Below are 15,475 nucleotides of genomic sequence, written 5' to 3'. Positions count from 1 at the left end.
CGGTGCACGTTTTTGCGAAAATTTTAATCTAGTTCCTACTGACCCACACACTCCGTTTCGTTTCATTCCATCTGCCATCATCAGGTGCACTTAGCCCTAGCAAAAACGCAGCATTTAGCGATGCGCCCTTCGGTTTTTGGGGTAAGTTGTGATTAAAAATTACCACCAAACACGCACCCCCGTGCGTTCACGGCGTATTAGCTGCCGACCGATACAACACAACATCAAACAAGCTTAAAATAACCGCACAAACTGGCAGGCAAACAAAAAAAGGAATCACCATGCGGCTTTGATGGCTCTGTGTGCGGATATGGGCTCCATATCCGGACCAGCACAGACAACCCACTGGTCCGGGGTAAACCCTCCTTAATCTAACCTCTCTGCTGTATGCAATTGTGAGGATCCCAGCGACCACGATTCGATGGTTTTGTGTATGTTCACAAAACCGACCGAAAGCTCTTCGCTCGGATGTGACGAATTTATTGCAATTGAGGGTGAACGAGAGGAAGCTAGATTCGAACCCAGCCCAACGAATATAGACTCTGGTTTGGGGCTTGAAATGTTAATGGAAAAGGTACATTCGCACTGTGATGACATGCGACGGTGCGTGATTGTCCCGAATTTGGAGCTTGCTCCAGCACGAAACCGACACTACTATCATGTCACCTTATCGGAGCGGCTGCAGTGATTTGGTTTTGAGCAATCGAGACACATGCAGACTCTTCTCGCATGCATGACGAGCGTCAGCGAAGCGTGATAATCAGTGTAAAGTGCGCCCAATGCTTGCACACAATTAGAGCTCGCTTCCAGCTGAAGTCAACAACAGTGGCGGTAGCTCGTTGGACGAAGTGATGGGAAAAAACTCGAGTGGGGATGCTTCAAAGAGCTATAAATAGAACACTTTGAATATTGAAAATTAATATTTACAATTCTTGATGCATTAGAGTCTTTAAAAAGTTAAATGCGATGTAAGTATTGCTGACACTTGTAAGGAATGATGCAAAAAAACAAGGATGCTCTCCGACATCTGAAGATGCAAAAAATGTATCCCAACTTTGGCGAATCCTTCAAGATCTTCCAGAAGGTCCAGTATAACACGTTAGGACAAGCTGCCAGAGAGCTTCTTTTTTCTACGCACCACTCTGTTGCCGCTACGGTAAGACTCGAACCGCACAGCGGCACGGTTGCTGATGCGACATGGAAGGGGGAGAATTTTGACTATCACAGAAAGGATATATGCACGGAGGAACATCGCAGAACCAAGTCGGTTCCAATGACCAAACCAAATTGGTCAGCGGCGATCTTATCTATCCTGTCGTTTACTGTCCTATCTCATCAGACCATCTCGGGCCGAACGAACCTGTGCCGCTGATTCCAATCAACATCTGTCGCCTCCTATCGCCCTCCCATCGACCAATAGATTGTTGCAAATTAGATCCGATATCGATATCGTTACAATTGAGTTTCGGCTCCGAGCCGTACGGTTTTGGTGCAGGCTAAAGAGCTTTCCTTAATTGTGCGGTGCTTTCTGCTTCTAGATGGGGTATAAATTAAGCCACTAATGGAGCTGTGGTCGGTAAGGGCTATTTAGGAATAAATAAATCATTCTGCGTGGACAAGACTGCAACTCGAGAGCTTACTGTAAATGTTTCATGAACATCATTTCGATGTGGATTCGCTTCTGCTGCTTGCAGCCCGCATTTCTTGTGCTTAAGGATAGTTTTGGTGTACATACCTGGGAATAAAACGAAAAAAAGATGATTATTAGTATCATGAATTGTAATAATAAAGAACATTCAATTCATATATAAAGCAAATGTCATGAATTTCATTATTAGACGTATAGCTACGACAACGAATTTGTCATCTTTTGCCAAATTCCAATCAGAAAATGAACATGAAGAGTGGCCGTTTGTCTATTAAACTTATGTATAGTTTGGGGTGATCTTGACTTATTCATTGCTGTACAAACTTTCAATATTTCATCATGACAAACACAATGCAGCATTTGGCCATGAACAAACAATACATTTTTGAACGAAACCAAACAATAGATAACAAGACCTTCAATTATATTTACCAACAAACGCTCTATGCGTATGCAAATCGTTAGTTTATTAACGAACAAAAGTGTCATTTCTTGTCTTGTATCGAAATAATCACCCGAGTAGGCTTGATCTCCAGAAATATGCTTGTTTCTTAACGAATTCGTAGAGGAACAAAAGTTGGAAATATTGTGGGCACGCCAAAAATTGAAGTCGCTCCTAACACCCGAAGATACGCGCAACGCATACATAATTCACTCCCCCCGAAGGACTCACCCAATGTTCCATCCCTCCTAGGCCTCGACAGCTTGGGTGTCCGTTTGCGAAAAGTATCATCATTTTTCAAAACCATATTTATTTATGTCATAAAGCGTCAACCGCCACCGGAGTAGCTGTCCACTTTTCGTTTTCCCCTCATCCTCGCACCCTTCCATCTGTACCATCTCCACACGTTTAGCATGCGTGCCCGGCTCCAGGCTCCAGCTACTAGCAGCCGCGTGGTCATAAATAACGCTGCTATCGCGATGGGTGGCAAACCATCCACCGCCATACATAAAATAGCGAAACCACGAAACCGATGGCAACCGATGCATTGGTGAGCTACTTTTTCCCCCTATAGTGGACAAAAAAACTCCAGAAAGCACAAATTTTGTGTGTATGTACACACATGCAAACGCAGGTTTTTGGGTAGCACCGCATAGAGCCTCGTCGGCATACGTTGTTGCCAAAATATTGGCAACGCACGTGTAAAAATAAGCCATCCCAACACCAAACATAGCCAGGAGGCATCCCACACTACTGTACATACCCTCTCTCAATGAACTACAAACTCTTGTCAATCATTTTGGGTCCAAAGTTTCGGATGCTGCCGTGGGCAAGAGAGACCAACCGTTCCCACAACCTCAACATCGGATCGGCCGCCAAGGATCATGGGTGCCGGGAGGCTAGGGGAAAATGTTTGGGTAAATATTTTCCCCCAAGCCTCTGCACATTGCGTGAGTGTTTGCTTATGTTGACCATGAAAAATGATCGGTTTGCAAAAGTGGCAATTCGATTGTGCGATTTCCAAACCGCACAGCGAGCTTATGGGGTAGCTTGTTAGGAAGAATCTGTTTCCTGTGGGTTGGGATGTTTGTACGCATCCCGGTAATTGAATGATAAGGTTGACGTTTGATTGATTGTGGAAATTTTATTTTATTCGTTCTGCAACGTATGTGATCTGTGTTGGCTTCGGTGCCCATTTTCCATACGCACTGGTGATATGACTTTTAAAACAAATGGTAAAGGCAGAAAATGTGTCAAACAAAACCACTTTACGCTAACGGAAAAAATAGGTTCATACGAACTTATTAGCGATTTCTCTAATTTTATTCTTATGCAATGAATAGGAAAAACATACGAAAAAGTACAGCAATAATGAATTCTTGCTTTTAATCATGCAAAATATAACGAAAATTCTAAAGTAAGATCGAAGTTCCTCTTGAACTGCATGTGAAATTATATCCAGTTATTATAATCGATTATTGGCTAGCCTAGATGAGCGTGGCGGTAGATTATTCGGTAAACACGCTGACTCCAACCACCCAGCATGGGATTGATTCTCATTCAGACCGACATTTCGTTGCAGTGCTTATTATATACCCATGTGTACATCAATCAATAATATGTCTTAGAACCTTTTCCAGGTGGCCAACAACGATTCTAACTCATTGGTTAATTACACAAAAGAAAAGAGGTAAAAAAGACGACCTATAGAGGTATAACAAAAGAAGGACACGTTCCTTAGGGTAATTCCTAAAATCAAAATTGAATATAACGCGTACAGAGATTGACTTTCCCCACTGCTTCAATTTGAAAATTTAATAATGTTCCAAACCACACGTGCCTTAAATCGCACTTTACTTGAAATGGCTATCATTATTTCTTTTTTCTTTTTAATGTCATCCAAAAGCCTCCATATGAATGGCACACCTAATAATTTTTCCGAACAGCAGCCGCCAACAAACAAAAAAAAAAAAACACGGAAGCATCAACTTCCAAAGTCCGAGCCCACCACTACTACGACACGACCGCGTTCGGCATCATCCGTCATGTCAATATTTTATGATCGTAATCAACGGCAGGAAATTGATCAATTGAAATTATTGAATTCAACTTTAGTGCTTTGATTAAGTTCATCGCATGCGACATGACGCTTCGTTGTCAAAGTTCGTCGAGCCACCATCACCACCAACCTACCCACACACTCACTTATAATTCGTACCCCATACTCGCGCCTTGCCACACACACACTCTTGGTACGCTTGGATGCCACATTTTCCACAATCCTGGCACAGCACCGCCAGCAACAGCGAGTAGCGCTAGAAAGGTAATTCAATTTATCGTCACTGCGCGCGCGGGCGGTTAATTAGTTTGGGAAATTCAATTAAACAGCAATCGCGTTTTTCAGCGAGCCCCCCCCCCCCCCCCCCCCCCCCCAACCACTTCGAGTGCTCGCGAGCTGATTTTAGGCGCTCGCCGCTTCCGTTCCGTTCCGATTTTGGTGGCGTAGAGCCGGGGAGTGTTGCCGTTGTCGGCGATTGATTTTGTCACCTCGAGTTGTGCACCGTGTCGAGTCTGGGGATGGTGAATCGAATCAATCTCGGGACGGGACCATACCATCTTCACGGTATCATGCACAGCAATCGCGTACATTTATCACCTCTTGCAAATGTCTTCATCTTACTGGATGGCTTTAAGAGCGATTGCGTGATAAAACCAGCAGCCGTGCGACGAGCAGCCGTGACTGCGGAGAGGCACCAGTCTCGGCAGGGTTATAACGTTTCACGGAAACATGTCATAATTTTTTCTCATCATTCCAACAGTCTGTCGCATAACATCCCCACTACTGGTCGTTTTTGAAGCTATTTACAGCTCATCTTGTCCGTAATGGCCCATTTAACACCTTCCGTAGAGATGAAGTTTTCCGCTGTTCGACTATCAATTTACATCCGAGTCTGTTGGTTGACCGATGTTCGACATTGCTGAAGATGTCGTTTGAAGAAGATCACTAGCAATCACTTCCACTTGCCATACCCAAGTGGAGTGGAAGTTCGAATCCCGTGCATTTATCGCCTTTACCATTCCTGCTGAATATCTCGTATTGAAGGAATGGTGACAATCCAATGCACAAAACAATCCTCACTCATCTCAACTGGATGCTGACTGATACCTCCCATAAGCCTCCAGACATGCTGAGTAAAAGGGAACAGTACCATCAACAGGCTTGCGACTTTTTTATGCATAAAACAGTGTCATAAAACCGGATACATATGTTGGATAAAGAACTATGATTAGATCATTTCCAAAATTGAAATTTTGGCGATCTATATAGATAAGCATAAAGCAGAAACTGATGTCATCGTTTAGGCTTAGATCTGCTCCAACCATGACTCATGGAAGTACAGTGTGACACACTGTAAGTGGAAAGAAAGTGATCCCATTTTGTTGTTCTTGTTGTTCGTGAAGTCTTCCATATTCGGCCACAGCTAATGGCCACTCGCGTTGATGATCTCAGAGCCTTTTTGATTGACCCAGAAGAGGGAAATAGATAAAACTGAAAAATAAAAGAATGTAGACAACCGGTTGGCAAATTTGATCTTTCACCAACACAGCTCCATTTGGGAGGCAAGGACTCGAAGAATTTAATAAATAAATAAATGATTGATCTAAAGCAGCGCATGAGAATTGAGAGAATAGCAACATCAATGTTGCCTGTAAATAATCAAACAAGATATTGTGGTTTGTAAACAGACATTACGAGGCCGCTTGATACAACCGCACCAAACATTAAAATCTTGTTCCGTTTTCGATGCTGTTCGTACGTTCGTACTCCAGACGCGCATGCAAACGAAACAGGCTGACATTACTCATCCTTAACATAAATATACCAACGAAAACCTAACCGTAAGAGAATCGCATATTTAAAGATCTCGGTGTCTTCTTTCCTACACCTTCCCGCGAGCACGTGCCGGAAGGTTTATCTTTTTCCAGCGTCAAACCTCACCCAAAACACAGCGCGCGCTGTGCGATCACGCTTCAGAGAAAATATTAATGCCGAAAACCACAAAATCTCACACACAAAAACCGGCTCACATGCACGCATATGGGTACTAAATCAAACGCGATCTATTGTATGCGCCCCTGTCCCGCGCAGCCGTCTGTCTGAGACGGTTTTGTCTGCTCTTCCGCTTCTCTCTCCGCTATGCAACGACGACGCGCTTTGTTTTGATGGATTACGCGTGTCCCTCTCGACGCAGACTCGATTCCCCTGGGGTCTCTCGCAAACCCCGTAAACCTTCTCGACCAGCCCGGATCAACACGGTAAAGGAAAGAAAATGGAAGTAAACATGCAAACAAGCGAAGGCAATGTTTGAAGCGCGGGTGATGGTTCACAGGAAGGTGAAGCCGAAACCGAAGATTGTTGACTCGGAAGAAACATTTTGCAGCCAGCCCACTCGGGATGCTCTTGATACAGAATATCCAAATCAGAAGAGTGCTGCTTGGTGGTTTGGAAAATGAACGAGCAAGATACGGGAAAAAGGCAACTTGTGTGTTTTGCTTCCACACGATAAACATCGGAAAAGGCACTCAAGAGAATCGGTAGAGGGTAGATTGATTGAACAGTGATTAGCCAAAACATCGTACATAGAAAATACAATTCAAAGCTGTCGTTATATTTTTTGCAAATGTGTATCGTCTCTTTCTCCAAAAAGTAGAATAAAGAATTATAAAAATTATGAAAATCTCCAAAATTATCAAGTTGTAACCAATGAATTTATCTTCTCATCCCTGATTACGGCCTACGAGAGAAGTATAAAAATCAACGATGAAGATCAAACAAAGTGAACTAACAAAAACTTACTCACACACTGAAGACCGGAGTTCCAATGGTGGGTGGATTCCAATCCATCATTGATTCATTTATGTTGTATGCGTAGCATCCGGTCATGCATCGAAACGCGTACGCGTTTTGGGGAATGATGCGCGTCTCACAAAACAAACGCCTCCTTCCATCAGAATATTTCCGATTCTTCTCTGCCCTACCCTGCACCATTTACTCCTCCTCCCTTACGCGTCTCCCCGTCTCGGTGCAGATTGATTATTATTATTGGGGGAAAATTGCCTTCAAACGATATAACTCATCGTCTCGTTTCTTCCGAGAAGCGCCAGGAACTGACAGTTCTGTTCCCGGCAAACAGATAATCGAAGGAGATCGACGACATGCGCTTGTCCGAGACTCAGGAGGGAGGGGGGTTCGCACTCCCATCCGACTACATTTAAAACCCATCACACCTCCACACACGCGGGGAACGTTCGGTACTGTCCGAGACACATATCGTGGGTGTCGTGTCGCTGTGGCGATGCGTCTCCGGCTCATTTATCTTCGTTCTTTACATCGAACGCATCGAAAAGGTGACATAACTGCGGCACCCGATAAAAACCTTCGATTCTAGGGAGCTGTCTAGAGGCGTTTGGCGTGTAGGTGAGCCGTTCTGTTCCGTTCTTTTCCCCCCTTTGCACCGTTGCTCCTTCCGCACACCTCATCGAAAACATCGAGCGACAAGGCGCCAACAAGAGATCAGAGATTATCAACCCAACACCATCTCAGCGTTCTAGTGGCGTGTAAAAAAATCGCGCGGGCAAGAGCGGCATGAGTTGTTTGACAAGATCGCTGCTAATTGCTGGGGCTATTCGGCAGCGTCCGTGCGCCTGTTGACACGGTAATTAAGATAGTGGCAGAAGACGGCGTTCACAGCCAGCGTGTAACTCGACGAGAATGCCAATGAATCACTTGGGTTAAAGTTATTTTTACAGCGTTGGGGTTTTTATTTGTATCAAATAATTAAGACTATTGATGTTTACGATGTAGTTTGATATATTTAAGATCAACGTGAATCATTAGTAACATTTCCTAAATTCGATCGATCCGGTACGATCGACCCTTGCGATTTTTCGTTAATTTTAGCTCGAGCCATATTCATTTGATCCATTTAACATTGTTTATATTTTTTTTTCTTTGGCACAACAACCACTGTCGGTCAAGGCCTGCTTGTACCCACTAGTGAAGTGAGCTTGGCTTTCAGTGACTCATTGGTACCATAGCAGGGTAGTCAGTCAGTCAGTACTACGTATGGGGGTACGGTCTATTCGGGAGTTGAACCCATGACGGGCATGTTGTCGCGTCGTACGAGTTGACGACTGCACCACCAGACCGGCCCTAGAAATCAATATTTATATCTAATAATGTTCAGGTTTTAGAAGTAAGTAAGGCTTAATTTCAAGTTAATATCATACATTTTCTTACAACCTGAGTCAGTAGCGGATTAACACGAGTTAAGGCCTTGAGCGGTCACACGAATGTAGGCTCTTCAGAACTGTCTCAAAAGAAATTGTATGATAAATTCTTCATCAGAGGATGATTGAGAAGCAAATTTACTTGTAAGCAGAGGGTATGTTCCGTTCATTGGGACCTTCTCGATACTTCGGGGCCCCACGCAGTTGCTTAGTTTGCGTACTCCGCCTCTGACCTGGCTCAATCGAAGTAATTTTCTGAGGCAACTGGATTTCTTGTGTGTTTATAGTTTCTCAAAAAGGACATATATACATCGTTCGTATACGAAAAAGTATGGTGAAGCAAAAGCTTTATAGTAAATACCAAACAAGAGGTCATCAGGAGAGGAATGATTCCTTCCACAAGACGTTTGCTCACGAAGTTTGCAAACGTTCGCAACGCTGGTGGTCACTTTATGCTGGAGCACATTCAAAACATTTGTCACCTATTTATGAACGCTCCAAACCTCCCACAAACATATGCGAACAGCGTTGCGTTGCCCATTTTTCACTTCGCATCAGCCATTTCAAAAGTTGCACGCTTAGTCAGCAGCGAACGACATGCGGTCGACGATACCGCTGCAAACCGGGAAACGTTATGCACGATGCTGTCCAGCACGCAGTGCAGATGTTTAATGCATGAACATTCCCCACCGCAACTTGAACAATATGCAACTAATTCAATACACTTCGCTGGGACGAACAGACGCGCCCGAGTGTTTCTCAGGAAGGGATGGCCCCGGCTATAACTGTGGCCGATGAGTTATGGCGATTCAGCGCGTCCATTCCAGGACGGGAAAGCGCCAGCATGCAACGTCCACAGTCTCTCCATTGAACAGGGGAGGGGATAGGTAACACCTTCAACAAATCATTACGAGCAGTTGGATAGCATCGACGACACATAAATTATGCTTTACCTCACCCAGCATTACATCTCCACGTTCCTTTTCAACATCAACTTCCCGCGCTTGGCGATACAATCAACCCAATTTCGAGCCCGATGACTTATGGGAAAAGAAAAGCGCCCCACGATGGAATCGCTGGACAGAAAGTTTGATCCACCGATGATGGATGCCCATCCCTAAACATACACACACGCTACGAGTGCTAAATGAAGGGTCGAAAAATGAGCCAAACAAAATTGCACTACCCATTAGACACCATCTGCACCATGGATCCGATTCTCCTGTGATGGTGCGGGGGTTTGGATAGTTGTTTACGTTGTGAGCAAACTTGGACGTATGGAGACGACCTTCGGTGCTTATTTGATGCGTTTGGAATGCACACTATCCCTCCCCCTGCTGCCAGCTGTGATAATGCTTCACCCGTGCTCGTGGTGCTTTGCAGGAAACTTTTGCGATATTTGACACCCGTTCTCGTGCAGCAGACGGCCAGTGAGCAATAAGTAAACCACAAACAATCAAGCAAACGGAAACCCTTCCGTTGCGATACGTTTACAACGAAACACAACTATCATGAACCCACCAAGCAGAGCATGTGTAATTTTTCTCTTTCATATTCCACGCAAACAGGAGATCGTTTTTCTCGCAACCCAAACACAATCGTTCACCCGGCAGTCGTAGTGTTAGAACAAAACGAAGAAGAAGAAGAAAAAAACAACAACTACTATTGCAAAGAAATCCAATCTGCAATTTAATGTTGAGCTCTTGGATGTGGATGTATGTGTATGTGGAGGTTTTATGTTTACGAGAGACCATTATCCGCCCCCGGGCGAGCAAGTGTTAATATGCGAGCCGCCCGTGGGAAGCGTAGTGTAAAATGGTATCATAAATTACCTACCAATACCTACTTCCCCAAGGTTCTCTCCCGTGCCATTCCCTTCGCCACTAGTTTTCCCCAGCCGGGATTTGACATTTAGCTAACGATGTCATCTTTTCACACACTATCCCGTCGCCGACAGCCCCAAGATATTCGGGCCCCGCTGCGGTAGCACGACGAAATCGCACTTGGGAAATGGAAAATATCATAAATCTGTGAGTCTATACTATCTGTTTTCTAGCGCCGGCAAGCATAAAACAAACCACGGCAAAAAAATGAAACCACCAATCTCGGTAAGACTGAGGATAAAGCGGGATTGTTTGGTGTCACTGTGTTATGTTAACAGTGGTTCTTTTTACTGCTAGGCGGGCACAATTCCCTGACGCGAAGGAAGACCTACCTCAATCCTCGTACTGCAATGGAGATGAATAAATTGCACTTTTTTGTGAACGATGAGCTTTTTGTTTCTGATTTATCAAATGTGGTGGTTCAGAGAACACGCACTGATTGTGACTTTAAATTGATTCAATTTAAAGCTCTGCTGTCATTTTATTAACATGATTCTCAATATACTACGCAAGAAAGGACAGGATAATGTATTCTTCCAATTCCAAATGAATTGCAACAAAAAATTGCTATGTTACCACGACCATAAATACTTCATTCTCTTGAAGTTTGTGGATAATTTGTGATAACTAAACACAATAAAAATGTAAGAGAAGAAGAAGAAGAAGAAGAAGAAAAATAAGTAAAAGAAGGAACAAAGAAGAAGAAACCATATTACATAGCTAAAGAGGACGAAGTTGTAATAAAGAGGACGAAGTTGTATGTAATGTAATATAATATAGTTGTAAGTTGTAATAGGACGAAGTTGTAAGAAGAAATCTATGAGGAATAATGCTTCGTTCATTAAAAAGAAAATAATTAGAAAAACAAAAAAGAAGCAAGGAAGAAGAAGAGGAAGAAGAAGAAGAATAAGAAGAATAAGAAGAAGAAGAAGAAGAACAATAAGAAGAATAAGTTAAAGAAGGACATAAAAGAAAACAAAAAAGAAGAAAAACCCGTATTACATAGCTAAAGAGGACAAAGTTGTAATACCAAATGAACAAGTTGTAATAAGAAAACACAATAAAGATGCAAGAAAAGGGGAAAAAGCAAAATACTCCAAAGGAAACTACAAAAAGAAGAAGAAATCAATGAGGAATAATGCTTTGTTCAATCAAAAAGAGAAAGATTTGAAAAAAAACAAAACGAAGCAAGAAAGAAGAAGAAGAAGAAAAAGAATCGATGAGATATAAAAAGATTGAAACAACGAGCACGTACTAAACTTTAATTAATAAGAAGAATAAAATAGATGAAAAAAAACAAAAATAAAGAAGAAGAGGAAGGAGAAGAAGAAGAAAACAAAAAATGTAGAAAATGAAGAAGTCCGCTGTAAAAAAGATTGAAATATCGAGCACGTTCTGCACTGTAATTAAGCAACTTCGCGTAACCCATACCGATACATAAACAGCTAGCAATTAATTATCCTACGGAAAATAGGCGTTTACAGTAAGCCAACCAGCCCCAACATCGGACTATGCTGTCAATTTGGACAATCATGCGGAGCAAATCATTATGAGAAGAAAAAGGGAAACTTTTATTGCATTCCACCACCACCAACTAGCGTCAGACAGCCTCGGGGCAATAAATTCATCTCCACTCAAACAAAACCGCACGCTCGATCATTGGTCCGCTTAGTGCTCTGATCGATCTTCATCAAATAACACTTGACATCCGTTCTAACTGCTTCGCTATCTAGTCGGGAGTTCGGTAAGAGCGCGTAAAATCTCTCGAAACCATTAAATTGGACTTCCGGACGCTACCGCGCTCAGTTCGGCCGCTTTCGGTTGCAATAAAATGTTAATGACTCTTATACAAACGTCTCCCGAAACGTGATGGCCAGCATCATCCCCGCGGATCGTAAACAAAACAATCACCCACGCATTTAGCTTCTCACTTTCTGGCTCTCTGCTAGTGGTAGCAAGGGGGTTCATACCGACCGTAACGCGACACGCGTGGCCAAGCTTCTATTTTCTCTAATTTATTTTTACGCTCGATAGCAAACAGCGCTGATTTTGCAGTGTGGCGCCAACGCTGTGAAGGAAGCCAATGAATTAGTACTGCATTGAGCATGGTCGCAGCTTCCCGCGCAAAAATTAACATAAATTGTGGATTACTCTTTTCCAAACACACGCTCTTGCAGTAGCTATAATAAAGTATTGTCTCCTATTTTTGTGCCAGCTAATATGATCGAGTATGACATTAATTGACACAAAGGTAAGTCGGTTTCTTCATTAGCCGGTGCGAGCTGTTCCCCGCGTCTCACTCCAAACAAACAAACGCCATAAAAAAGAAATGAAAAACTAATAATAAACACTTTCATACGACGTTTTCAATAACCTTTCGTCTAGAATTGCGTGGACACACGCGATCTCGCCGACCAATGTCCTTCTGCTGCCATATTAGACAGAGATCTCCAAGCACACCGCTCGTGCGTTGTCAGCCGTGAGATACCGGAACACATCGGTCGACAGGGTACACGCGTCCCGGCTGCGTCCACCTTGGCTTAGTGACACGAACCATTTTCCACGTATGTCTCGCGACCAGAATTAGCATGACAGGGTAATCCGTTTTCGCGAAGATTTACCTTTCGTCTGCGAAACACACCCTGAAACTGGCGTCTGTTTGAGAAGGTCTCTTTTGGCAACGATTCGTGCTCTTTTTGTTAATACAGAAGAGGGATAGGAAACTACCTTCAATGTGAAGATTAACCAATAAATAATTTCCCATCAATAACTATAATAATATTAATGAAAGATTAAGTTACATGATTTCGATTGTATAATAGAGTAAAATTAACTATTCAACGTTCAAATTTGAACAAAATTTCAACGAATGAAAATTAAAGAATAGAAAATAAACTGCTTTTTGCACGTGTTCTATACCCCTCAATTCTTGTTAATAACTGCTGGGGGAGACGAATGAAGCAGAGATGCTCAAAGTCTCTATAAGCCAACCAACCGCTGCTGTAACAAATTGACACTGAATTTCGTCCCTGTCACTTCCATTAATTTTACCTCCTATTTTCATCCAAATGAAACAACACTCCTTTTTTATCCTTTTACAGCTATTAAAGGCATGCACCGAAACAAAGACAATTACTGCCCCTGGGGAAATACAGCACCAGACAGCACCAGACGCCGCCGCGACCAAGCGTGACGCCGCCAATAAAACGGTGTGATGCAGCAACAGATCAGTCACGACCGACGCCACAATGATGGACAAAATATGAAGGACAATTGAAAGGTGAGATGCAAAGCTGACCACACTCCCTCCGCTCTCATCAGGGGGCACTTTCATGGTCAATAACTACACGACGATTATCTCTGTGCTACTTCCACACTGGGACACAAGAACGTCAATGCATCCGCGGGAGGAAATGGTCAAATAATAATCGTTCATCCCGCAGCGTGATGCACACGGCGGACAGAATGAGAAGCTGTGACTGACTGTGGGTTAATGATAGATGCAATTGGTGTGTACGGTGCTTTGTTCCGTGCGGTAGTGTGATACAAAGGATTAACCTTTTTTTTTTGTTCCTTAGCCTTGTCCGGCCAGTGGGATTTACCTGTGACAAGTCATCCGTGCCGTACAGTTCAGATCGCGTAAACATGTTTGACATCAATATTTGCCATTGCCCATCACCCTCCATTCTGCCATCGACTGCAGCCTGGTATGACAAATGCGGTCGGACGAATGTAAACACGATGCGCCTCAGACTTTTGTTTATGCACGGTAATGCAGAAAAGGGCGATGATTGGAGTTGCTATTTACATAGTGTGGTGCGACGTTCAAATGCTGTGAGCAAGTTAATGCTTCTTAGAAACATTACAAGAACCATAAACGCAATGATAAAGCCGCTCGTTAAAAAAGTGTAATGACCTCCAACGAGCCTCTCTTGCGACAAGAATGGGAAGCGACCACCCTCCGGAAGGACAGCGGCATGATAAGGGCTATCAGCAACGAGAGCAGCCGAACGGACGGGCGAGTGGTCTATTGCGCAATCGTTGAGTCGCTCTCTGCGCAGTGCTGTGAACATAAGAATGTGCGCAATGCTCACGCATGGCTCATGGTAGCGAGTTCAGCATCAGAGTGCGTCAGCTTCTCAACGAACGGCCCTCTCAGCATGTGGGTCCTGTGGCGCAATGGATAACGCGTCTGACTACGGATCAGAAGATTCCAGGTTCGACTCCTGGCAGGATCGGCGAAGTGATTAGTTTTTTTTTATTAAATGAGTTTTACAACCTTTAGTTTCCATTGTAGCTTGACGTTTTAATGTCATGATACTTTTTCAGGATAATTAGCAAATATTTTGAATTATACAAAATATCAGTTCAAAAACAAATCAAAGTGCATCGTAGCTTAACTAGAATATTGTGTAATAAAACTGAAAATAATATATTGTGTAATGTTAAAAACAGACTATAAAGGTAGTTTTAAAAAAAACATCGCTTGCAAGTTATTTTTGTTTCCACTCAATTTATCAAAAAAAATTAAGGAGCCTATCTGTCAATTTATGACGTATTATACAAACTCGTTACTGGGATTTCTCAACACGCACCCCATAACTACCGTAACGCAGATTTTGAGACCTAACATCATATAACGCTTTGTTCATTTTTAGATTCAACTGAAGAAGAAGAAGATTCAAGTGAAATCTATTACCAGACAATTGGACCAATTAAAAAAACGTGCTATTCTTTTTTGAAATACGATTAAAAATGATGGACATTAGAATGAAAGTAAAAAGTTCCAAACATATTCTAAAAAAATCGTTCTACAAACAAATCCAAACCCAAAATGCATCCCAATTCAAAATCCATTCTAATGAAATCTGATGGCGCCCGGAGCAAAACGCGCACACAAAAGCAGAAGCTTCAGTACGAAAAATCTCCCAAAAACTACTCAAACAAACACAATGGTAATAGAGCCACCCGTGTCGGGTGCCGGCCGGTCTCTGTCTGTTGACCTTTGGATGCGTATTTCGGTTCATCCGGTGTATGCATTTGAATAAATATGCGAACAGCAACAAAGGCGGCGAATAAAAACTGGAAGAAACGGCAAACGAACAAAATCAGCGTGCGCTTTGCACACACCAAACAACGAAACTATCGCGGTTGCGATTTCTCTCTAACAGCGTTCCATTCCGTTGGAGATCGCATCAGACGCGCCGAGTG

The 15,475-nt window shown here is 43.0% G+C and overlaps 1 protein-coding gene and 1 non-coding gene across 2 annotated transcripts in view; one reads left to right on the top strand and one right to left on the bottom strand.

The window, feature by feature from the left end:
* LOC1280787 (matrix metalloproteinase-2) overlaps positions 1 to 15,475 on the bottom strand; it is a 264,242-nt gene that overhangs the window by 228,227 nt on the left and 20,540 nt on the right. The gene's annotated exons all lie outside the window — the stretch shown is intronic.
* Trnar-acg (transfer RNA arginine (anticodon ACG)) lies at positions 14,430 to 14,502 on the top strand. The gene has a single exon. It is a non-coding gene; the product is annotated as a tRNA-Arg (tRNA).

Source organism: Anopheles gambiae, chromosome 3, assembly GCF_943734735.2.
Source record: "Anopheles gambiae chromosome 3, idAnoGambNW_F1_1, whole genome shotgun sequence".
Lineage (NCBI taxonomy): Eukaryota > Metazoa > Arthropoda > Insecta > Diptera > Culicidae > Anopheles > Anopheles gambiae.
The sequence above is the reverse complement of the archived record's forward strand: the minus strand, read 5'-3'. Positions and strand labels throughout refer to the sequence as shown.